Here is a 26,074-nt window from a genome sequence, read left to right as displayed (position 1 = left end):
GTCAGCACGTGACTGCAAGTATGCAAATTTCTGTCACGTGACAGCCCACTCTCACCAGCAATGCTGGAGAATCCTGATGTCACAGAGTGACTGCAGACTTTTATCCCAAGCCTGGACAACCCTACAGTTGATACATGCTGCCTGAACCACATGCTTTGTGTGTATAGGGAGAGACCTGTCACTCCAAGGGAGCGGGCTACGAGAAGCCACTGGGCACCCGCCTGCCTGACGAGTCTACCATGCTGGATGGTCCCCGGTGGCTTTTAAAGTATGTTTCTCTCTGAATCACCAAAGCATTTGAGTCAAATACCTGGCTCGAATCATACAGCTGGTGTCTAATACTTGTTGCTGTGATTTAGGCATGAACTGGAGCCTGGTAAAAGTTCACACGCTCGAGTTCATATGAGGACATCCAGCAGAGGGCGCCTCACAGCAACTCAAGGTAACTACAGGTCACTCCCCTGCAATCCATTCATTCCCGGGGGTTTTACAGCCACGAGCACTGCTTTAGCACAGCTCCTGGCTGTAAAATGATTTAACCCCTTTCAGATGGATTTACTTCGTGGGACTTGACCTGAGCGTCGGAAGGTATGAGATAGTTTTTGTTTTTTTTTCCTTTGTTACAGAACGAGGGTCATCAGGTGGATTACCAGTATAATAAAATATTACAACAACATGTGTCTTTCTTTCATTAAAATACTTTGTAATCATGTGTGTGTGTTTTATTAACCATTTTGTACTATTGGATTAATAATGGATAGGTGTCATAATTGACGCCTCTCCACTATTAATCTGGCTTAATGTCACCTTACAATATCAAGGTGACATTAACCCTTCATTACCCCATATCCCACCGCTACACGGAAGAGAGTGGCCAAGTGCCAGAATAGGTGCATCTTCCAGATGTGCCTTTTCTGGGGTGGCTGGGGGCAGATGTTTTTAACCAGGGGGGGCCAATAACCATGGACCCTCTCTAGGCTATTAATATCTGCCCTCAGTCACTGGCTTTACCACTCTGGCGGAGAAAATTGTGTGGGAGCCCACGCCAATTTTTTCCGCGATTTAACCCTTTATTTTACAAGCTACAGTGCCAAAATTTTGCACATACACACTACTAACATTAGTAGTGTGGAATATGCAAAAAAAAAAAAGGGATATGAGATGGTTTACTGTATGTAAACCATGTCTCATATCATGTCGGGTTTGTAAAGGAGAAATGAAAAGAAGGCAATTGAATTACCGGCTTTTCTATAGAACACTGCTGCGTATTTCTCGCAAGTCACACTGCTGGTCCGTGTGTAATCCGTATTTTTCTTGCCCCCATAGACTTTCATTGGCGATTTTTTTGCGCAATACGGTGACAAAAACAGCATGCTGCGATTTTGTACGGCCGTAGAAGACCGTATAATATGGATCCGTAAAATACGGCTGATAGGAGCTGGGACATAGGGAATCATTGGGCTGTGTGTTATGCGTATTTTACGGGTGTATTTTCTGCGCTCATGCGTCCGTAAAACTCGCCAGTGTGACGCCGGCCTTATTCTAAGGGACAGCTCAGATCTGCAATTATTTTCTCATGCCAATTCAGAATGAGAGAACTAGCGATTGGCAGTGAGACTCCGCTACCTCGCATCCATACAAGTCTATGGGTACAAGTGAAACACCGAACTGCACTCGGATATCACCCAAATGTAGTGCAATTCCCACCAACGCCAGCAGCAGAAGAGATGGAGAAATTACTTTCTCCATCTCCTCCGCAGCTGTGCTCCGATCCTGTCAGACGGAGCACTGACACTTGGCTCCCGCTTGCAGCAGAGCAGGAGCCGAGGGTCATTAGCATATCGCATTGGATGCTATACACTACTGTGACTCTGGCCTTATACATACTCGCAGACAGTGGGCATAGCCTCGCTCTCCATACGCTTGACAGTGTGCTGCCTCGGCTCAATGCAAGTGTATGGAGTGAAGCAATGCCCACTGACATGTATAACTCATACATACCCTCCGGTCCTGTGTCTGAAACCGGCAAATCCCCGCAGCACACAGTGAGTGCACTGAGGGGAAGATTCATAAATCTGCAGTCAGAATTACTGAAAACTTATTGGTTTTGACTGGAAAATCCCTTTAAAATTTTCAAGAGGAGCGTTGCATTGCCTATAAGTCTCCTTACACTGGCATGTCACTCTTCTCAAGGAGAGAAAAAGTCCAATTTGATTGCTTGGCATCATCCTAGTTGCATTTTTTTTCTCCACTGAAGCAAGTAGACTATCTGAACTTATTATCTATTAACTTTGTAATTGAGTTAAAAAACAGATGAAACTTTGATGGATCGCTGAAGAACAGTCTGTTATCGGTTTTACAGCAGAGTCTAATCCGCAAAACTGATGAGAATAGTATGTGATCTGAGTCTGGAGACAAGGAACCGTTTTTAAAACAGATGTGTTTATGGCTCAATGAAACTCTATGGGTCAGTGTGCTGTCCAAGAAAAAAAACAGCCAGCACTAGGATGTGTGAAAGATGTGTGAATGCAGCCAAAAGGCTTAGTCAGCATGTTAAAACTGACCGTGCAATTGCAAAGAGTGAACAAGTATGGCTTGCTTGGAGAGGTTGCCAGGAGAAAGACTCTTTCTAAAAATAACATGGCACCATTAGTGATGAGTGAACGTGCTCGGATAAGGTGTTATCTAAGCATGCTCGTGTGCTAACGGAGTAATGCTCAAATAATATGTTTGCGTCCCCGCACCTGCATATCTTGCGGCTGTTCGACAGTCACAACACATGCAGAAGAGTGCCTGTTTATTAAGCAATCCCTGCATGTGCTGTGAATGTCCAACAGCAGCAAGATTTGCAGGCGCGGGGACTCAAACATAATATTAGAGAACGCGCAAGACACTCTGTTAGCACATGAGCATGCTCCAATAACACCTTATCCGAGCACGTTCGCTCTCCACTAGACACCATGGCTAATAAAGCTTGCAAAGTTGCATCTGAACAAGCCACAAGACTTCTGGAACAATGGGCCCTGCTTCATCAACACCAGTGTTGTTCATGCTGGTCTTGGTGAGGGGGCGTGCTTGGATGAGACGCTCCTGATTCATAAAGTGGTGCACGACTCTTCATGAACCTGGGGCGTCTTGAAGAGTGGTGTTCTCCAGGCGCTATGCAAGATATCTCACTCCAATCAGGGACTAGAGTGATATTTCTGGGGTAAGAAAAACCACAGCTCATCATGAATTAGAAGGGCTGTGGTGTCCCGGCCCAGTCACAGCTCTGCCCATTTTGGCATGAAGACGAGAAAACTCTCGAGTTGCACCAAATTTTGCGAATTTTCAAAGCTTTTACACCAGAATTCTGGTGTGAAAACTTTGATGAATCGGGCTCAATGTGTTTTAAACAGACGAGATCAAAGCGTCTATATTTATCCAAAATACCCTGCACCACATTTTGGGTAAGCCAAGCACAAAAATCAGTACAGACACCTCGTACCAAGCATGATGGTTCAGGGCCAACTATTTGGGCTTGTTTTGCAGTCACACTCAACCGTGCAAATGTGAGGCCAGCAAAAAGCTAAAGCTTGGCCGAAACTGGGTCACAAAAAAGAACAATGGTCTCAAACACACCAGCAAACCTATATTAGCACGGCTGAGAAATTAAGGTGTTGCAATGACTCAAGAATCCAGACCTTAACCCTTTCTTGACCAAGCAATATTCCATTCATGAGCTTACACTTATTTTCTCCCCTTCTTCCAAGAGCCAAACCTTTTTAGTTTTCCGACGACATAGCCATATGACGTGTTTTTTTGTGGGACGTGTTGTGGTTTTGAATGGTGCCATTCATTTTATCATGTTATGCACGTCGAAAAGGGAACAAAAATTCCAAGCACACCAAAATAGAGGAAAAAACACTATTCTGCAATTGTCTTTTGTGTTTATTTACAGAGTTCATTATAAGGTAAAAAGGACCTGCCAATATCATTCTCTAGATCTGCACAATTGGTTCGATACTGAACAGGAATATTTTTGTAAGTGTCAAAAACAAATTCAGGAATTAAAATTATATATATATATATATATATATATATATTGCCTGCAATGCCATTTTCTGATAGCCATAACTTTTTCAATTTGTGCCTGTTGGGACAGTGAGGGCTTTTCTGAGCAGACATTTTTACTGATATTTCAGGAAAGATATGATGTTTTGATCTTAAGGCCCCGTCACACACAGCGACGCTGCAGCGATACAGACAACGATGCTGATCGCTGCAGCGTCGCTGTTTTGTCGCTGTGTGGTCGCTGGAGAGCTGTCACACAGACCGCTCTCCAGCGACCAACGATGCCGAGGTCCCCGGGTAACCAGGGTAAACATCGGGTTGCTAAGCGCAGGGCCGCGTAAAATGTAAAATAACAAACAGTACATACTCACCTTCGCGTCTCCCGCCGTCCGCTTCCTGCACTGACTGAGCGCCGGCCCTAACAGCAGAGCGGTGACGTCACCGCTGTGCTGTGCTTTGACTTTACGGCCGGGAGTCAGTGAGTGCAGGAAGCGGACGGCAAGGGACCTGACGGACACCGGAATGTGAGTATGTAGTGTTTTTTTTTTTTTACATTTACGATGGTAACCAGGGTAAACATCGGGTTACTAAGCGCGGCCCTGCGCTTAGTAACCCGATGTTTACCCTGGTTACCAGTGAAGACATCGCTGAATCCGTGTCACACACACCGATTCAGCGATGTCAGCGGGACCTCAACGACCAAAAAAAGGTCCAGGCCATTCCGACACGACCAGCGATCTCACAGCAGGGGCCTGGTCGCTGGTACGTGTCAAACATAGCGAGATCGCTACTGAGGTCGCTGTTGCGTCACAAAACTTGTGACTCAGCAGCGATCTCGCTAGCGACCTCGCTATGTGAGACGGGGCCTTTACTGCATTTTTGCGCTGTTGCGGAACCTGAAAAACACCTATTCTGGTGTTTTGATTTTCTTTCTTGTTACACAATTTACTGATTGAGTTATTTGTATATTTTGATAGGACTTTTACAAATATTGCAATACTGTGTTTTTAGTTTTTTTATTTAAAAAACCTCCAACGACTCAATTTCCCAGACTCCGACCCCACAGTCCTGGTCACTACTGAGCATGTACATAAAGTGCAGCACAGATTCCTCTCAACTCTGACCCCAGAGCCCTGGTCACTACTTAGCATGTACATAAAGTGCGGCACAGATTCATCTCAACTCCGACCCCACAGCCCTGGTCACTACTTAGCATGTACATAACGTGCGGCACAGATTCATCTCAACTCCGACCCCACAGCCCTGGTCACTACTTAGCATGTACATAAAGTGCAGCACAGATTCATCTCTCCTCCGACCCCCAGCCCTGGTCACTACTGAGCATGTACATAAAGTGCAGCACAGATTCATCTCTCCTCCGACCCCCAGCCCTGGTCACTACTGCGCATGTACATAAAGTGCAGCACAGATTCATCTCAATGCTGGCCCCCCAGCCCTGGTCACTACTGAGCATGTACATAAAGTGCAGCACAGATTCATCTCAACTAAAAGCAGAGATCCTAAGATCATGAACAGAACAGACATTTATAGGACATTTCATAACTTTCCTAAATTATGAAAACATTTACAGCACATCTCGCATTGTACTACTGTACCCAATTATTATATATTTTAAGGAGTTGGTCTACTTTATCTGACTCCACCTCCACGACTCAGACGCCAAAGCCCTTTCTATAAATCCTCTTAGGGGACTTGAACGTGTGATATGTTGATCAATTGTGCTATTTATAGCAGTACACATGTACAGTACATGTGTATAGCAAAAATAACAGTCTTCTATGAATGCAATCCACAGGCTGACTATCACAGGAGTACCATCATGACAAGCGTGAGTGTCTTCAGCAGACCTCTGGCTGACTCGCAACCCGTCAGTGCCCTGCAAAGTGCAACTGCGTTGCGGGAGCGTCGATGGGAGGTTAAAATGGCGCACCCTCCAAAACATGTGCTGTAAATGCCACAGTCTGAGATTGATAGTGGCATTTAGCAGGTTATCAGCCACGGTTCACTCCACATGTGTCTATTAGACGCAGATGATGGCTGAATAACAGACATCATCTGCCAGCAAAGATGAAGGCTCAGAAACTAAGCCGACATCAGTGAGTTGACATGACGTAACGGTACATTATGTCAGTAAGGAAGGGGTTAAAGGGAACTTTTCACTCAATTTATGTTGACCAAACCTCGGGCAGCAGGATTCAGAAACTGGTTACAGGGCTGCAGTCGGTATGGCAAAGACGGGATGAGTCTGATGCGGTCCCAAGCTGGATCTTCACTGCCCCGGTTGGCCAACAGGTGTCACTGATGTATATACATGACCAGAGACCTGTCAATCACATGGAGCAGGGTGAGGAGAAGCCAGCTGGGGACCTTATCAAACTGTTTTCTCCAAAATCCTGAAGAACTGCAAAGTGGGACATACCTGGCTGCAATCACCCAGCTAGGTTCTGGATCATGCTACCCACAGTTTGATGATCGTGGATTGAGTGACAAGTTCTCTTTAAAAGAGCTGTGTATAAACTAATGCCCACAAACCTCAATGATCTTAAAAGGGAATCTGTCACCTCATTTTTCGCATATAAGCTGCGTCCACCGTCATTAGGGGCTTATCTACAGCATTCTGTAATGCTGTAGATAAGCCCCCGATGTAACCTGAAAGATAAGAAAAACAAGTTATATTATACTCACCCAGGGGGCGGTCCGGTCCAATGGGTGTCACGGGTCCGGCGCCTCCCATCTTCATGCAATGACGTCCGCTTCGTGTCGTGGCTCATGCGCAGGCCTACTGATTTGCCCTGTTGAGGACAGCGTAAAGTACTGCAGTGCGCAGGCGCTGGGCCTCTCCAACCTTTCCCTGGCGCCTGCGCACTGCAGTACTTTGCTCTGCCCTCAACAGGGCAAATCAGTACCCCTGGGCAGGAGCTGCGACAGAGTCAAGGAAGAGGAAGTCATCACATGAAGATTGGAGGCGCTGGACCTGCGACACCCATAGGACCCGGGCCGTACCGAACCGCCCCTGGGTGAGCAAAATCTAACTTGATTTTCTTATCTTTCAGGTTACATCGGGGGCTTATCTACAGCATTACAGAATGCTGTAGATAAGCCCCTAATGGCGGTGGCCGCAGCTTATATGCGAAAAATGAGGTGACAGATTCCCTTTAAAGAGACTTCTGATGTCCCCAAATAACCTGCAGATATAGGGTGAACAGCGTACCGATGTTATCCGGCCACTGTACTGATTACACGGCTACCAGGAGAAAATTAACTTTATGCCTCGCAGGAGCCGAGGGCGTTCAGTCACAGAAGTGTGGCTTCAGTCACCACTCAGCACACAGTGAGCTGCGCTGTAAGCACGGCCCAGGACTTCCAGGGTATGTGCACACGATCTAGAGTTGCTGCGGGTTTGCCGCTGCATACTTATGCAGCGTCAAACCCACAACAGCCAGATGTTACAGTATAGTGGATGGGATGTCAAGAAATTCCATGTCCACAGACGCCTGCAAAACAGCCTCGACACTGACATGTGGCGCGACACTCCAGACCGCAGGTGGTCTATTTGTCTTGCGGGGACGTTAGTCTCCGCAAGAGAAATGTCACCCATACAATGGATTGAACGCGGTGAATCCACACGGTTCAGTGAACACGTGCAAATTCACTTGCGTTCAATAGGCGGCAGCGCTTTGGACGCAGTGAACATACACCGTGCCCAAAGCGCTGCTGCTTCCGGATTGTCTGCACCCGGCCTAACAGCTCACAGTGCATCAATATAAAAGTAGTGGAACAATACTGTAAGGCTACGTTCCCACAATGAGCTTTGGGTGAGTTTTTGTTGTTGCCGATTTTCGCACCTTTCCTACACCCATTAAGTAAAATAGGTTACTTGATTATTTTCAAAAATATGCTGCATAAAAAAAAAAAACTCATGAAGGGAACTCAGCCAAGGCCTCATTCAGATGTCAGTTTTTCTCCTGTATGAGAAAAAACACACAGGGCTTCATCAGTGATTTTCATCAGTTATTTTTAGTTGGATCAATATCAGGCACGCCTTTGTGATTTTGCACAGACCACTCATTCTGCAAAAAAGTCACGGAGATGTGAACAGCCCCATAAATTATCACAGGTAAGTGTGCCATCTGTGAAAAACTAACTTGTGAATGAGGCCTTAAAGGGAACCTGTCACCCCGTTTTTTCGGTATGAGATAAAAATACTGTTAAATAGGGCCTGAGCTGAGCATTACAATAGTGTAGTTTGTGGACCCCGATTCCCCACCTATGCTGCCGAAATACGTTACCAAAGTAGTCGTTTTCGCCTGTCAATCAGGCTGGTCTGGTCAAAAGGGCGTGTTGTCTTCCCCCAGATTTTGCGTAGTTTTCCGTTGGTAGCGTAGTGGTGTGCGCATGCCCAAGGTCCAGAATCCTCTGCCAGGGGATTTAAAAGAGCGCGCTGTTCGTTATTTCATTGGTGATCGGTGGGCGCGGCCATCTTCCTTTGGCCGCGCGTGCGCAGAACCGGCGCTCTGCTGGCCGCGACGCTCTGCTGGCCGCGACGCTCTGCTGGCCGCGGCTTCAGGAAAATGGCCGCGGGATGCCGCGCGTGCGCAGATGGATATCGCGGCGGCCATTTTCCTGAAGCCGCGGCCAGCAGAGCGCCGCGGCCAGCAGAGCGCCGCTTCTGCGCACGCGCGGCCAAAGGAAGATGGCCGCGCCCACCGATCACCAATGAAATAACGAACAGCGCGCTCTTTTAAATCCCCTGGCAGAGGATTCGGGACCTTGGGCATGCGCACACCACTACGCCACCAACGGAAAACTACGCAAAATCTGGGGGAAGACAACACGCCCTTTTGACCAGACCAGCCTGATTGACAGGCGAAAACGACTACTTTGGTAACGTATTTCGGCAGCATAGGTGGGGAATCGGGGTCCACAAACTACACTATTGTAATGCTCAGCTCAGGCCCTATTTAACAGTATTTTTATCTCATACCGAAAAAACGGGGTGACAGGTTCCCTTTAACCCCTTCCCGACCCATGACGCCTATGCGGCGTCATGGAATGATCGCATCCCTGCACATCGGGTGAAAGGGTTAATTCCTATTTTACCCGATCTGCAGGGAGAGGGGGAGTTGTACTTCAGCCTAGGGGGGGTGGCTTTGCCCCCACGTGGCTACGATCGCTCTGATTGGCTGTTGAAAGTGCAACAGCCAATCAGAGCAATTTGCAATATTTCACCTATGAAAATTGTGAAATATTGCAATCCAGCCATGGCCGATGCTGCAATAGCATCTGCCATGGCTGGAAATCATGTACTGGCCCCCCCCACCGCCCCCGATCTCCTCCCCAGTCGTCCGTTCTGTCAGGTACCCCCCTCCGTCCCCCTGTTCGCTCCCCCGTGCTCCTGTCCGCTCCCCCGTGCTCCTGTCCGCTCCCCCCGTCCTCCGATCCCCCCCCCTGTGCTCCGATCCACCCCCCCACCACCCCCTCATACTTACCGATCCTCCCGGTGTCCGGCCGTCTCCTCGCTGGGCGCCGCCATCTTGGAAAATGGCGGGCGCATGCTCAGTACGCCCGCCGAATCTGCAGGCTGGCAGATTCGTTACAGGTACATTTTGATCGCTGTGGTAGGTTCTACCACAGCGATCAAAATAAAAAAATAATAAATAAACCCCCCCCTTTATCACCCCCATAGGTAGGGACAATAATAAAATAAAGAAAATATTTTTTTTTCTTTTACCACTAGGGTTAGGGTTAGAACTAGGGGTAGGGTTAGGGGTAGGGTTAGGGTTACGGGTAGGGTTAGGGGTAGGGTTATGGCATGTGCACACAGAGCGGATCGGCCGCGGATCCGCAGCGGATCGGCCGCGGATCCGCAGCGGATCCGCAGTGGATCCGCAGCGGATTGGCCGCGGATCTGCAGCGGATTGGCAGCGGATTGGCCGCGGATCCGCAGCGGATCCGCAGCAGATTGTCAGCGGATCGGCCGCGGATTCGCAGCGGATCGGCAGCGGATCGGCAGCGGATTGGCCGCGGATCTGCAGCGGATTGGCAGCGGATTGGCCGCGGATCCGCAGCGGATTGGCAGCGGATTGGCCGCGGATCCGCAGCGGATCCGCAGCGGATTGGCCGCGGATCCGCAGCGGATTGGCCGCGGATCCGCAGCGGATTGGCAGCGGATTGGCCGCGGATCCGCAGCGGATTGGCCGCTGCGAATTCGAAGCAGTTTTCCATCAGGTTTACAGTACCATGTACACCTAAGGAAAACCAAATCTGCTGTGCCCATGGTGCGGAAAATTCCGTGCAGAAACGCTGCATTGTATTTTCCGCAGCATGTCAATTCTTTGTGCGGATTCCGCAGCGGTTTACACCTGTTCCTCAATAGGAATCCGCAGGTGAAATCCGCACAAAAAAACACTGGAAATCTGCTGTAAATCCGCAGGCAAAACGCAGTGCCTTTTACCTGCAGATTTTTCAAAAATCGTGCGGAAAAATCTCACACGAATCCGCAACGTGGGCACATACCCTTAGAGTTAGGGTTGGAATTAGGGCTAGGGTTGGAAATAGGGTTAAGAATAGGCTTGTGGTTAGGGTTACGGATAGGGTTAGGGGTGTGTTGGGGTTACAGTTGTGGTTAGGGTTGGGATTAGGGTTACGGTTGGGATTAGGGTTAGGATTAGGGTTGGAATTAGGGTTACGGTTGTGTTGCGGTTAGGGTTGTGGTTAGGGGTGTGTTGGGGTTAGGGTTGTGATTAGGGTTATGGCTACAGTTGGGATTAGGATTAGGGGTGTGTTGGGGTAAGTGTTGAAGTTAGAATTGAGGGGTTTCCACTGTTTTAGGCACATCAGGGGTCTCCAAACGCAACATGGCGCCACCATTGATTCCAGCCAATCTTGCGTTCAAAAAGTCAAATGGTGCTCCCGCCCTTCCAAGCCCCGACGTGCGCCCAAACAGTGGTTTACCCCCACATTTGGGGTACCAGCGTACTCAGGACAAACTGGGCAACAACTGTTGGGGTCCAATTTCTCCTGTTACCCTTGCAAAAATAAAAAATTACTTGCTAAAACATAATTTTTGAGGAAAGAACAATTATTTTTTATTTTCACGGCTCTGCGTTATAAACTTCTGTGAAGCACTTGGGGGTTGAAAGTGCTCACCACACATCTAGATAAGTTCCTTCGGGGGTCTAGTTTCCAAAATGGGGTCACTTGTGGGGTGTTTCTACTGTTTAGGCACATCAGGGGCTCTGCAAATGCAATGTGACGCCCGCAGACCATTCCATCAAAGTCTGCATTTAAAATGTCACTACTTCCCTTCCGAGCCCTGACGTGTGCCCAAACAGTGGTTTACCCCCACATATGGGGTATCAGCGTACTCACAACAAACTGGGCAACAAATATTGGGGTCCAAATTCTCCTGTTACCCTTGTGAAAATAAAAAATTGCTTGCTAAAACATCTTTTTTGAGGAAAGAAAAATGATTTTTTATTTTCACGGCTCTGCGTTGTAAACTTCTGTGAAGCACTTGGGGGTTGAACGTGCTCACCACATATCTAGATAAGTTCCTTGGGGGGTCTAGTTTCCAAAATGGGGTCACTTGTGGGGGGTTTCTACTGTTTAGGCATATCAGGGGCTCTGCAAACGTAACATGATGCCCGCAGAGCATTCCATCAAAGTCTGCATTTCAAAACGTCACTACTTCCCTTCCGAACCCCGACGTGTGCCAAAACAGTGGTTTACCCCCACATATGGGGTATCAGCGTACTCAGGAGAAACTGGACAACAACTTTTGGGGTCCAATTTCTCCTGTTACTCTTGCAAAAATAAAAAAATTCTGGGCTAAAAAAATATTTTTGAGGAAAGGAAACACATTTTTTATTTTCACGGCTCTGCGTTATAAACTTCTGTGAAGCACTTGGGGGTTCAAAGTGCTCACTACACATCTAGATAAGTTCCCTTGGGGGTCTAGTTTCCAAAATGGAGTCAATTGTGGGGAGTTCCTACTGTTTAGGCACATCAGGGGCTCTGCAAACGCAACCTGACGCCCGCAGAGCATTCCATCAAAGTCTGCATTTCAAAACGTCACTACTTCCCTTCCGAACCCCGACGTGTGCCAAAACAGTGGTTTACCCCCACATATGGGGTATCATCGTACTCAGGAGAAACTGGAAAACAACTTTTGGGGTCCAATTTCTCCTATTACCCTTGGGAAAATAAAAAATTGTGGGCTAAAAAATCATTTTTGAGAAAAGAAAAATTATTTTTTATTTTCATGGCTCTGCGTTATAAACTTCTGTGAAGCACTTGGGGGTTCAAAGTGCTCACCACACATCTAGATTAGTTCCTTGGGAGGTCTAGTTTCCAAAATGGGGCCACTTGTGCGGGAGCTCCAATGTTTAGGCACACAGGGGCTCTCCAAACGCGACATGGTGTCCGCTAATGATTGGAGCTAATTTTCCATTCAAAAAGCCAAATGGCGTGCCTTCCCTTCCGAGCCCTGCCGTGCGCCCAAACAGTGGTTTACCCCCACATATGGGGTATCATCGTACTCAGGACAAACTGGACAACAACATTTGGGGTCCAATTTCTCCTATTACCCTTGGGAAAATAAAAAATTCTGGGCTAAAAATCATTTTTGAGGAAAGAAAAATTATTTTTTTATTTTCACGGCTCTGCGTTATAAACTTCTGTGAAGCACCTGGGGGTTATAAGTGTTTACTATGCATCTAGATAAGTTCCTTGGGGGGTCTAGTTTCCAAAATGGGGTCACTTGTAGGGGAGCTCCAATGTTTAGGCACACAGGGGCTCTCCAAACGCGACATGGTGTCCGCTAACGATTGGAGCTAATTTTCCATTCAAAAAGTCAAATGGCACGCCTCCCCTTCCGAGCCTTGCCGTGCACCCAAACAGTGGTTTACCCCCACATATGAGGTATCGGCATACTCAGGAGAAATTGCCCAACTAATTTTAGGATCCATTTTATCCTGTTGCCCATGTGAAAATGAAAAAATTGAGGCTAAAATAATTTTTTCGTGAAAAAAAAGTACTTTTTCATTTTTACGGATCAATTTGTGAAGCACCTGGGGGTTTAAAGTGCTCACTATGCTTCTAGATAAGTTCCTTGGGGGGTCTAGTTTCCAAAATGGGGTCACTTGTGGGGGAGCTCCAATGTTTAGGCACACGGGGGCTCTCCAAACGCGACATGGTGTCCGCTAAAGATTGGAGCCAATTTTTCATTGAAAAAGTCAAATGGCGCTCCTTCCCTTCCGAGCCCTGCCGTGCGCCCAAACAGTGGTTTACCCCCACATATGAGGTATCAGCGTACTCAGGACAAATTGGACAACAACGTCCGTGGTCCAGTTTCTCCTTTTACCCTTGGGAAAATAAAAAAATGTTTGCTAAAATATCATTTTTGTGACTAAAAAGTTAAATGTTCATTTTTTACTTCCATGTTGCTTCTGCTGCTGTGAAACACCTGAAGGGTTAATAAACTTCTTGAATGTGGTTTTGAGCACCTTGAGGGGTGCTGTTTTTAGAATGGTGTCACTTTTGGGTATTTTCAGCCATATAGAACCCTCAAACTGACTTCAAATGTGAGGTGATCCCTAAAAAAAATGGTTTTGTAAATTTTGTTGTAAAAATGAGAAATCACTGGTCAAATTTTAACCCTTATAACTTCCTAGCAAAAAAAAAATTTGTTTCCAAAATTGTGCTGATGTAAAGTAGACATGTGGGAAATGTTATTTATTAACTATTTTGTGTCACATAACTCTCTGGTTTAACAGAATAAAAATTCAAAATGTGAAAATTGAGAAATTTTCAAAATTTTTGCCAAATTTCCGTTTTTTTCACAAATAAACTCAGAAATTATCGACCTAAATTTACCACTAACATGAAGCCCAATATGTCACGAAAAAACAATCTCAGAATCGCTAGGATCCGTTGAAGCGTTCCTGAGTTATTACCTCATAAAGGGACACTGGTCAGAATTGCAAAAAACGTCAAGGTCATGAAGGGGTTAAGAAGGGGCATCCGAAATTCTTTCACAATAATGTCAGAGACTGACAGTCATACGCATAACTATTACATCAAATTATTGCTAAATGTGGTTCTACAAGCTCCTGATTCATGGGGTGTACTTAATATTTCACTTTGGCCTAAACATTGGTAAATTAAAAAAAATAATTAAAAAAAAATGTTTATATAATCCTGCTGCTCCACTAATTTATTTTTTGTTTATGGAAAATCCGCCATACAGTTCCAGAAATGTGGTCCTTTTTATCTACTGCTAATTGTGCAGGTCTTTACCAACCTCACAAGGTAATAATGCAGAGCAAACTAAAGACCACACCCCAGGGAATCCTTTGAGCAGTGCCCCGTGTAAAACCCCCAAAAATTAGCACTAAAAAAACACCCATATCTCTGGAACCATATGGTGGATTTAAAGATATATACCGGTACATAGAATATTTTATTTGCAACACAAATATGGAAATAAAGCAGTTTTTAGTTCTGTTTTAACCTATTGCATTAACTCAAGGTAATTACAGCTGTGTTGACATCAAATGTACCATATATACTTGAGTATAAGCCGAGATTTTCAGCCCACTTTTTTGGGCTGAAAGTCCCCCTCTCGGCTTATACTCGAGTCATACCCAGGGGTCGGCAGGGGAGGGGGAGTGGGGGCTGTCTAATAATACTCACCTGCTCCTGGCGCGGTCCCTGCTTCCCGGTGCTGCAGTTTCTTCCTGTAGTGAGCGGTCACATGGTACCGCTCATTACAGTAATGAATATGCGGCTCCACCTCCCATAGGGGTGGAGCCGCATATTCATTACTCTAATGAGCGGTAACGGTGACCGCTCAGTACAGGAAGAAAATGCGGCGCCGGGGAACAGACGTGAAGGGACCTCGCCGGGAGCAGGTGAGTATGGCGGGGCAGTGCGCGATATTCACCTGGTCCTCGTTCCACCGTCGGCGCCGCTGTCTTCCGCAGTGACGCTCAGGTCAGAGGGCGCGGTGACGCGATTAGTGCGCGCCGCCCTCTTCCTGAACGTCGGTGCAGAGGACGGGGAAGACACAGCGGCGGTCAGCGGTGGAACGGCGAGCAGGTGACTATAGCAAGTGCCGGAGAGGTATGTAATTTTTTAATTTTTTTAATCGCAGCAACAGCAAATGGGGCAAATATCTGTATGGAGCATCTTATGTGGCCATGTGCAGCATGATATGGGGGCAAATATCTGTATGTGTCCATGTGCAGCATGATATGGGGGCAAATATCTGTATGGGGCCATGTGCAGCATGATATGGGGGCAAATATCTGTATGGGGCATCTTATGTGGCCATGTGCAACATGATATGGGGACAAATATCTGTATGGGGCCATAATCCACATCTGTGGAGCATCATACGGGGCACATGGGGTCATAATCAGCATTTGTGCAGCATTATATGGGGCATATTTTAACATGGAGCATCTTATGGAGCCAATCATAAACTGTATGGAGCATTATATGGGGCTCCTGATTCAATATGGATATTCAAAAACACAACCTACTGATGTCTCAATTAATTTTACTTTTATTGGTATCTATTTTTATTTTTCAAATTTACCAGTAGCTGCTACATTTTCCACCCTAGGCTTATACTCGAGTCATTAAGTTTTCCCAGTTTTTTGTGGCAAAATTAGGGGGGGTCGGCTTATACTCGAGTATATACGGTATTTGTTTTGTTTTTTAAGCTAAATGAATACAAGTATTGAATGTATTTTTATTTGCAAAACAAAAGTATTTTTTTAGGTGAGGACTTTGCACATTTTATATTTTTTGCAGATCTTTTATTTGTGTGTAAACGGTATAAATGTTATGACTTTTTTTTAACTAAATTTGTCCCCCTACCCGAGATCATCAAAGATCTCTGGGGAACATTTTATTCCTTTATTGATCTTTTATTTTTTTTTACGCTGTGACCAAATCATCCACGGTAGCTCTACTTACTGGGTTAAACAGCCCACTGAGGTTATAAAAGTCACTGGTACAGGTGATCTGGGTCTACCCTGGAGCTTTGTCATGCCAGCAGGCATCCGGCGATCACGTGATGGTCAGGGCCTACAGGAGCGCCATCAGTGCCGATGCTTTTGTTCATTACTTAGTGCTCATTGGGCTGTGTAACCAGCAATATAAAAACCAGAAGCAATATTTCCCTGGGGCCCCGGCTGTGTCCTGCCTGTTGGACACCTGACCCACTGCTGCAAGATTGCAGGAGCTTATCCCAGTGCGGTCACCCCACAGTGGGATAAAGGCCACACTAATGTAAAACATAATCACACAGCAATTGGTAATAGCAGTGGGCAGAGTTTCTACCACATGCGGCCAGCAGCACCGTCTGACCCTTCCCACTGGTGGTCTGCACTGTGGTTGAGCATGCTGGGCACTGCAGTTTTCACCTGTTGAGCACCACTATGCTGAAGCCTATTATTCTCACAAGACTATTGTATACATCTTTTATAAGATTATCTTTGAGTAGAAAGAAATATGATCAGAGCAGTCACTTTACAATAGCCACTTTCTACTTCTTTAGGCTTATGAGCCCACGTTGCAGAAATGCTGTGGAAATGTCCGCATTTCTGCAACTCCCTGCCACGGGCAAAATGCATGCAGAATTCGCATGCGTTTTCCCGCAAAACACAAGCATTTTTAGCTTGCAGAATGCTTGCGCTTTTACAAGAGATTTGAAGCATTGCTTGGAAAAGTGATTGACAGGTTGGTCACACTTGTGAAGCATAGTGCCTGACAAGTGTGACCAACTTTTTACTATTGATGCTGCCTATGCAGCATCATTAGTAAAAGATAGAATCTTAAAAATAATAAAAAATATGGTTACTCTCACCTTCCGACAGTCCCCTATCTCCTCAGCGGTGCTCCCCGTACGTTCTGTTCCCAGGGATGCTTTGCGCGAAGGACCTTTGTGACGTCACGGTCGTGTGACCGCGACGTCATCCCAGGTCCTTCGTCCAATGCATCCCTGGGAACAGAAGCCGCCACGTGCACCGCTGAGAGGCGGGAGGACTCCGGGGGCCATCAGATGATTAGTATATCCCTATTTTTAAGTTTAATTCTTTTTTTTACATGAATATGGATCCCAGGGCCTGAAGGAGAGTCTCCTCTCCTCCAGACCCTGGGTATCATCCACACATGAAGCGCTCACTTTACGCATGGTGGGCATAGCCACATGCGTAAAATGTGAGCATTTCAATGCAATCCTATGGTAACGGAATAGCCGTGATTCCGCAGAAATAATGAGCATGCTGCGGATTTTACTGCTATGCGATTCCGCAGCGGGAAAATCTGCAGCATGGGCACAGCAACTGCGGAATCCCATAGGATTGCATGGGAATGAGGTTTTTTTAAGCGTTTCTGCTGCAGCAAAAACGCATAAAAACGCAATGTGGGTACACAGCCTTAAAGTTATAATGCAGGCAGCCACAAATCGCACCTGTTACTGGTAAAGGGCCTAAGAAAATAACTGAATTTGTATGCAAATGAGGAGGCGTAACAGTGTGCCAAACTCTAAGCCACTCCAAGGGTGCACAAAAATCTACTCATCTGCATATATATTTACCGTAGTTATTTTCTCAGGCATTGTACCAGTAACTGGTTCAGTGCTTGTATGGTTGATATAGGGGCTAAGTATCCTACAACACTGTATAAGGGCATTTAAAATGTATTTTGGCGATGATTGACTCCCTTTAAAAGGGTTATTCCATAATCACAGTTTTCACATAGCACACTAAACACATACTTATGTTAATATACAAACTATGCCCATCAGAACTTTTTTTTTTTAGTGTACCATTTGTGTCTTTTTTCATCTCTAACTATCCTGTACAACCAGCTTCACGTAGCAAAATGGGCGGTCCTATTCTTACACAGCTAAAACTACATTTCCCAACAGCACTTGCCACTCCTCAATGCTGAAGACCCCTCCCTCGTATAATTCTTACAAGCCTCAACCTCAGGCCGGCGTCACACTTGGCGTATGAAAATACGGTCCGTTTTTTTTTACAGGCATAATACGCAGAAATGATTCAAAAACAGTGATCCGTATGTCATCCGTAGGCAGGGTGTAGCAGCGTATTTTACGCATGTAAACCTCCGTATGTAATCCGTATGGCATCCGTACTGCGTTTTTTTCTCGCAACCTTGCAAAATGGACATATAATGGATCCATGGGCTCAAATATTCGTGAAAACATACATACAGTATATATTATATATATGTCAGTGAGACACACATATATTCTCATACAGCGCTAGATAGCATAAAAGCCGGTAATTCAATTGCCGCCTTTTGCTACCTCCTTATCAAACCCGACAGGATATGAGACATGGTTTACATACAGTAAACCATTTCATATCCCTTTTTTTTTGCATATTCCTCACTAATAATGTTAGAAGAGTGTGTGTGCAAAACTTGGGGGCTCTAGGTGCTAAAATAAAGGGTTAAATCACGGAAAAAAATGGCGTTTTCTCCGCTAGAGTGGTAAAGCCAGTGACTGAGGGCAGATATTAATAGCCTAGAGAGGGACCATGGTTATTGGCCCCCCTGGCTAAAAACATCTGCCCCCAGCCACCCAAGAAAAGGCGCATCTGTAAGATGCGCCTGTTCTGGCACTTAGCCTCTCTCTTCCCACTCCCGAGTAGCGGTAGAATATGGGGTAATAAAGGGTTAATGTCACCTTGCTAATGTAAGGTGACATTAAGCCTGGTTAATAATGGAGAGGTGTCAATAAGACACCTATCCATCATTAATCCTGTGTTAATAAAGGGTTAATAATACACACAGTGTGAATAAAGTATGTTAATGAAATAAATACACAAGTTGTTGTAATATGTTTATTACACGCTCAATCCAAATTATGACCCATGTCTTCTGTAAACAAACAAAACAAACAACAATATCCCATACCTCTCCGTCGTTAGTCATGTCCCAGGCTGTAAATCCATCAGAAGGGTTAAATAATTTTACATCCAGGAGCCTGCTGATGCAGCTGTGCTCCTGGCTGTAAAAACTGGGGAATGAATGGAAAGCCGAGGTACGTAGCTACCTAGACTTGCGGTGCTGCGCACCCTGCTGGCATAACCTCATATGAACTCGAGGGTAGGAATTTTTGAGAATATTTTCTCACGCTCGAGTTCATATGAGGTTGTGCCAGCAGGAGGTGCAGCACCGCAAGTCTAGGTAGCTACGTTCCCCTGCTTTCCATTCATTCCCCAGTTTTTACAGCCAGGAGCACAGCTGCATTATCTGGATGTAAAATTATTTAACCCCTTCTGATGGATTTACAGCGTGGGACATGACTGTACCGACGGAGAGGTATGGGTTATTGTTGTTTGTTTTTTTACCTTTTTTACAGAAGACATGGGTTACAACAACTTGTGTATTTATTTCATTAAAATACTGTATGCACAATGTGTGTGTGTATTATTAACTCTTTATCAATATAGGATTAATGATGGATAGGTGTCTTAATGACACCTCTCCATTATTAACCAGGCTTAATGTCACCTTACATTAGCAAGGTGACATTAACCCTTTATTACCCCATATCCCACCACTACACGGGAGTGGGAAGAGAGAGGCTAAGTGCCAGAATAGGTGCATCTTACAGATGTGCCTTTTCTGGGGTGGCTGGGGGCAGATGTTTTTAACCAGGGGGGGGGGGGGGGGCTAATAACCATGGTCCCTCTCTAGGCTATTAATATCCGCCCTCAGTCACTGGCTTTCCCACTCTGGCGGAGAAAATTGCGCGGGAGCCCATCCCAGTTTTTTCCGTGATTTAACCCTTTATTCTAACAGCTAGAGCCCACAAATTTTGCGCACACACTCTACTAACATTATTAGTGAGGAATATGCCAAAAAAAGGGATCTAAAATGGTTTACTGTATGTAAACCATGTCTCATATCCTGTCGGGTTTGATAAAGAGATAGCAAAAGCCGGCAATTGAATTACCGGCTTTTATACTATCTAGCGCTGTATGTGTAGACATTTATTTTCTCTATTCTAACACGTCAGTGTGATTTTACTGTACACTGCACTGAATTGCCGGCTTTTCTATAGAACACCGGTACGCATTTCTCGCAAGTCACAGTGATGGTCCGTGTGTAATCCGTATTTTTCTCGCCCCCATAGACTTTCATTGGCGGATTTTTTGCGCAATATACTGACAAATGCAGCATGCTGCGATTTTCTACGCCCGTAAAATACGGATGCGAAATATACAACAGATAGGAGCTGCCCCATAGAGAAACATTAGTCGGTGTGCAATGCATTGATTTTGCGCCTCTCATACGTCTGTAAAACTCTAGTGTGACGCCGGCCTCAGTCTTCTTCCATATGCATCAACAAAGCCACATTTGGAGTTTCACATCACTCCTCTCAGTCCCCTATATACAGCCCCATCCTGCAGTACATCACTCCTCAGTCCCCTATATACAGCCCCATCCTGAAGTACATAATCCCTTTCCGCCCCCTATATACAGCCTCATCCTGCATTACATAAAGTTTCTCATATCCCTATATACAGCCCCATCCAGTAGCATATCACACCTCTCAGCCTCCTATGTACAAGAGTGCATCATTTCTATCAGCCCCTCTATATACAGCCCCATCTTGCAGCAACTTTCCTCTCAACCCTTCTATATACAGCCCCATCTTGCAGCAACTTTCCTCTCAACCCTTCTATATACAGCCCCATCTTGCATCTTTCCTCTCAACCCTTCTATATACACCCTATCCTGCAGTTCATCACTACTCTCAGCCCCACTATATACACCCTATCCTGCAGTGTATCATTTCTTTCAGCCCTTCGATATACAGCCCCATCCTGCAGCACATTGCTCCTCTTAGTTAGCAGCACACACCACTACTTCCTGTTAGGAGGTCAAGCATTGAATGAGTCTCCACCCCTTAACATTACGTCAGCTCTCACAGGACTCAGATCAGCTGAGTTGCAGACAAAACCCAGAGCATTGCTGGGAAGAAGCCGGTATGAGCGCACATTAAATATTTGCAGGAGAAATTTCTACACCAACACAATGAAAAAAAACTGGCAGGAGGTAAATTTGCTAAGCCTTTTAACAGTTAAGCTTGCCATCCTGTTGGAATTAGCGAATAGTTGACTTATCTAATGTTAAGGGGCTTTTAAACATTGTAAGCTTAGGCTACTTTCACACTAGCGTCGGGCTCGGCCCGTCGCTGTGCGTCGGGCCGACGTTCCCGACGCTAGCGTTGTCTCCGCCGCACAACGGGGGCAGCGGATGCATTTTTCCAGCGCATCCGCTGCCCCATTGTGAGGTGCGGGGAGGTGGGGGCGGAGTTCCGGCCGCGCATGCGCGGTCGGAAAAAGTGGACCGTTGTGAGCAAAAAACGTTACATGTAGCGTTTTTTGCTCCCGACGGTCCGCCACTGCACGACGCATCCGTCGCACGACGGGTGCGACGTGTGGCAATCCGTCACAATGCGTCGCTTAATGTAAATCAATGGTGAAAAACGCATCCTGCAAACACTTTTGCAGGATGCGTTTTTTTGGCAAAACGACGCATTGTGACGGAATGCAGTTAACGCTAGTGTGAAAGTAGCCTTAGCGTGTATGGGGGGGAAAAATATAAAATCACAGCATGCACGAGACTCCAGTTTTGCAGACATGACAGTGCTAGTTTCAATGGCACTCAGCCTATTACCTCCTCCATGATGCAGAAGGGAGCACAGAGATGCACATGGAAGTAGTCATGTGTGGCAGCGAGAGGCTCGAGAACTCTGTGTGAACTGTGCCCTATGCTGAATGGTAAGTTTGGCACATTCCTACACACTGTCTAGCTTTACACCAACTTACTATTAGAACACGTGATGGGGGGGGGAAAAAAAAGCCTTTAATTTGGAACATTTTCTAAACGCGCTTAGGCGATGGTAGAGACTGCGTCTTACTGAAGTCTGAGGGTATGTGCACACGTTGCGGATTCGTGTGCGGATTTTTCTGCACAGACTTTGAAAAATCAGCAGGTAAAACACCCTGCGGATTTCGTGTGGATTTCACCTGCAGATTCCAATTATTGAACAGGTGAAAAACGCTGTGGAATCCGCACAAAGAATTGACATGCTGAGGAAAATAAACCGCAGCTTTTCCACGCTGTATTTTCCACACCATGGCCACTGTGGATTTGGTTTTCCATAGATTTACATGGTACTGTACACAGCATGGAAAACAGCTGCGAATCCGCAGGGCCAAATCCACGTGTGCACAAACCCTGACTCCACACAGCGTGCACTGCGGGTGGGCCATTTCTAGGCAGTATCGTTCTGCACCTACTTATGTGCTTTATTGCTGCTTGCTCAGGGCCGCTACATCCTCAGCACAGATGAGGTCAATCCAGTACATGGGTGTGGCGACAAGGATCTGTGCACTCATCAGGAATCACCCTGCCCTCTGTGCACTTGTAGCCCGATTTACATAAAGACTTAAAGCGAACCTGTCAGCAGGATTGTGCAAAGTAATCTATAGACCGCGTCAGATCGGTGCCATTATACTGATTAAAATGAAATCTTGGTTGATTAAATCCATCTTGTGGTTGTTCTGATTTTCAGTTAATGATATGCCCGTGCTCCGAGGCGGCCTGTGGGGGGGGGGGTCTTCATATGGTTCTCTGATTAGGTATTCACCAGTATGGTTTCTGGCAGGTCACTGATCCCTCACTGACCTACCCCATAGTTTACATAATACTATATTGTAAAGAAAAAAATCACTTGTGCTGCAGCATGATCACATGTGTAATGTGCAGTTCATTTTTATTTATATCCTGCTATAAAAAAAATCAGAAAAAAGTGTCTGAAAATGGTGCCGGCAGGACCTACCCAGCAGTAGCAGCTATCGGTGATCTTGCTAGTGAAAAATAAAATTCCTTAAAGGACTTTTTTTTCTCTCTCTCTAGCATCGCCGATAGCTGCTACTGTGCCAGCACCATTTTCAGACATTTTTTTCCTGATTTATTTATGGCAGGATATAAAAAAAAAAAAAAAAATGAGCTGCACATTACACATGCGATCATGCTACAGCACAGCTGCCAGTGAGAGATATATCTATCAATCAGGTCACTGAGGGATCAGTGACCTGTCAGAAGCCACACATATGAATAGCTAATCAGAGCACCACATGAAGACCCCCACAGCCCTGCCCCAGAGCACGAGCATATCATTAACTGAAAACTGAAAATAAAGACTAAACAATCACAAGATGGATTTAATCACCAGGTTATCATTCTAATCAGTATAACGGCGCTGACATGACAGTGTCTGTAGGTTACTCGGCACAATCCTGCTGACAGGTGACGCCAGGTTTTTGCTACCTAGTCCGAGAGCAGGATGATGTATGGGCAAAGACCCTGATTCCAGGAGCTCTCACTTACTGAGCAGTTTGTTGTAGCTTTGATAAAATCTCAACAGATTATCACTAGAAAACTAGAACATCTGCTGTCATGTAGTCCTCATTATTCATGAGCTCTGTATGACCCCACCACTGATTGGTAGCTTTTAGTCTGCACTGTGCATAGGCAGAAAGCTGCCAATCGGGGGTGTGGGCGGGGTAGATCTGTGGCAGAAAAACGGGAATTTTAACCAAACAGCTCTGTAAGTGATATATCGCCTAAATAAGGGTCTTTGTCCCTATTATGATCTGAGGTGGAGCAGCAACAACCTGGTGGCAGATTTTCTCAGCGATGATATCCTTTTGAAGTTGGGATGCCGTATGGGAACTTGTTGTCTACTACTGCACCCATGTGATGACCCCAAAATACTAAAATAGAAGAGATCACAAGTTGGTCTTCCAGGGGGTCAGGCCACCAGATATAATGTAACCAGCACATGAGTTTATTAGTAAGAGGAATGTGCTCTATTGTTCTCTGGTAGCAGCCATTCGTTGTGATCTGTGATGGAGTGTGGCCAGGAGGTGCTGCCATCCCTGAGCCCACAGCCATCCTGACAGCCATGTGTGGACAGGTCCCTGGCGTAGGGTGTGAGCAGGAGACAATGGGAGGAGCAGTGGGAGCCATGGTGCCCAGTGCCGGCACTCAGTGGGGGCCAGGACAGTGGCCCGGCCCATGCTCGGGCTCAGCCATGGCTGCTGCAGGCCAGCACAATGTCACCAGCCCTAATCCTCCCCTCTGCTGGCTTGTCCACACGCACTAGGCCGCACTCACAGCTACGGGGACGAGCGGTGCCGGGGCCCGGGCTGGCGCTCCAGGCCCGCGACACGTCACACCGCGCCACACTCACACTCAGCACTTACTTCTCGTCCCCAGACGTCCCCCCCAAATATATGCAGCAATGGCGGCAGCCTGGCTCCCCGTCCGCCTGGTATTTCTGCCCTTCTTTCCCAGCGTGCATGCGGATTGGCTGCGCCGCGTCACGTGATTAAACAAAACCGTCACAGCTAAACCTAAAATGAACCCTTTGTCCACAGATAATTGCGGCCGCCGCTTTGTGGCGAGAGGCCCCGGATGGGAGCCCGGGCTCCCCGGAGACTCCGCCGGGAGGGAAAGCCGGGACCGCCGCTCCCCTCCGCCGCCAGCTGCTCGGCTCCTGAGGCCGCCATGTTGCCCCGTCTGGCCAAAATGCGTCAACTGCTGACCAGCTCATCCCGCAGGAATGAGTGTGCGCGACCCAGTGACCGCGGGAGGCCGCCGGTGTGTGGGCAACCCGTCAGTGTGCGAGACATGCGCGCACAAAGGGTTAAGCGGCGGCCATAAGAAGAGGTGGGGGCAGACAACTGCGGCACTCACCTGCTTGGGGCCGCTCCGCACACACAGGCCCGGGCGACACCGCCGCCGCACTTTTTTTTTTTTTTTTTTTTTTAACAGTTCAAACCTGAGGACTAGACGTGGAGACAGACGTCCACCCACGTGACCCGCTCTGACCCCTCCCACTGCGAGCGACGGGGGCGCGCCTGCCGGGAGTGGAGGCCGCTGCGGGGGCGCGCATGGAAGAGATGGAGACAGTCTGGTCCTGGAGTCCGGTGCTCGGCGCTGTCTGTTCGTGACCGGAGCCACCGGACCGCTCAATAGGCCGAACATATGCAGTGATGGCCTGAGCACCACCCACGGTGTCCTGAGCACCACCCACGGTGCCCCCACTAAAAGCCTTAGTGCCACCCACGGTGCCCCCTAGTAGTGACCCGAGTACCACCCACGGTGCCCCCAGTACTAGCCTGCGCCCCATCCAGAGTACCCCCAGTACTAGCCTGCGCACCATCCACAGCGTTCCCAGTAATGGCCTGCACCCCATCCACAGTGCCCCAGTAATAGCCTGCGCCCCATCCACAGTGCCCCCAGTAATGGCCTGCGCCCCATCCACAGTGCCCCAGTAATAGCCTGCGCCCCATCCACAGTGCCCCAGTAATAGCCTGCGCCCCATCCACAGTGCCCCCAGTAATGGCCTGCGCCCCATCCACAGTGCCCCCAGTAATAGCCTGCGCCCCATCCACAGTGCCCCCAGTAATAGCCTGTGCCCCCAGTAATGGCCTGCGCCCCATCCACAGTGCCCCAGTAATAGCCTGCTTCCCATCCACAGTGCCCCCCAGTAATAGCCTGCGCCCCATCCACAGTGCCCCAGTAATAGCCTGCGCCCCATCCACAGTGCCCCCAGTAATAAGCTGTGCACCATCCACAGTGCCCCCAGTAATAGCCTGCGCACCATCCACAGTGCCCCAGTAATAGCCTGCTTCCCATCCACAGTGCCCCCCAGTAATAGCCTGCGCCCCATCCACAGTGCCCCCAGTAATGGCCTGCGCCCCATCCACAGTGCCCCAGTAATAGCCTGCGCCCCATCCACAGTGCCCCAGTAATAGCCTGCGCCCCATCCACAGTGCCCCCACTAATGGCCTGCGCACCATCCACAGTGCCCCAGTAATGGCCTGCGCACCATCCACAGTGCCCCCAGTAATAGCCTGCGCACCATCCACAG

At 47.3% G+C, this 26,074-nt stretch overlaps 1 protein-coding gene across 7 annotated transcripts in view; it reads right to left on the bottom strand.

The window, feature by feature from the left end:
• The window catches only part of ZNF644 (zinc finger protein 644), a 99,379-nt gene extending 74,338 nt beyond the window's left edge, over positions 1–25,041 (bottom strand). For 4 of the 7 annotated variants that reach the window (XM_077276433.1, XM_077276435.1, XM_077276436.1 and 1 more), the window contains exon 1: positions 24,402–24,522. The gene's annotated coding sequence lies outside the window, so the exon portion shown is untranslated. Of the gene's footprint in view, positions 1–24,401; positions 24,523–24,894 lie in introns of those variants that run through there. The other 3 variants (XM_077276437.1, XM_077276439.1, XM_077276434.1) reach the window with 2 other exon arrangements.
• Between the last annotated feature and the right edge of the window lie 1,033 nt (positions 25,042–26,074).

The sequence above is a fragment of the Ranitomeya variabilis genome, chromosome 8 (genome assembly GCF_051348905.1).
Source record: "Ranitomeya variabilis isolate aRanVar5 chromosome 8, aRanVar5.hap1, whole genome shotgun sequence".
Lineage (NCBI taxonomy): Eukaryota > Metazoa > Chordata > Amphibia > Anura > Dendrobatidae > Ranitomeya > Ranitomeya variabilis.
This window is presented reverse-complemented; position numbering and strand designations above follow the sequence as displayed.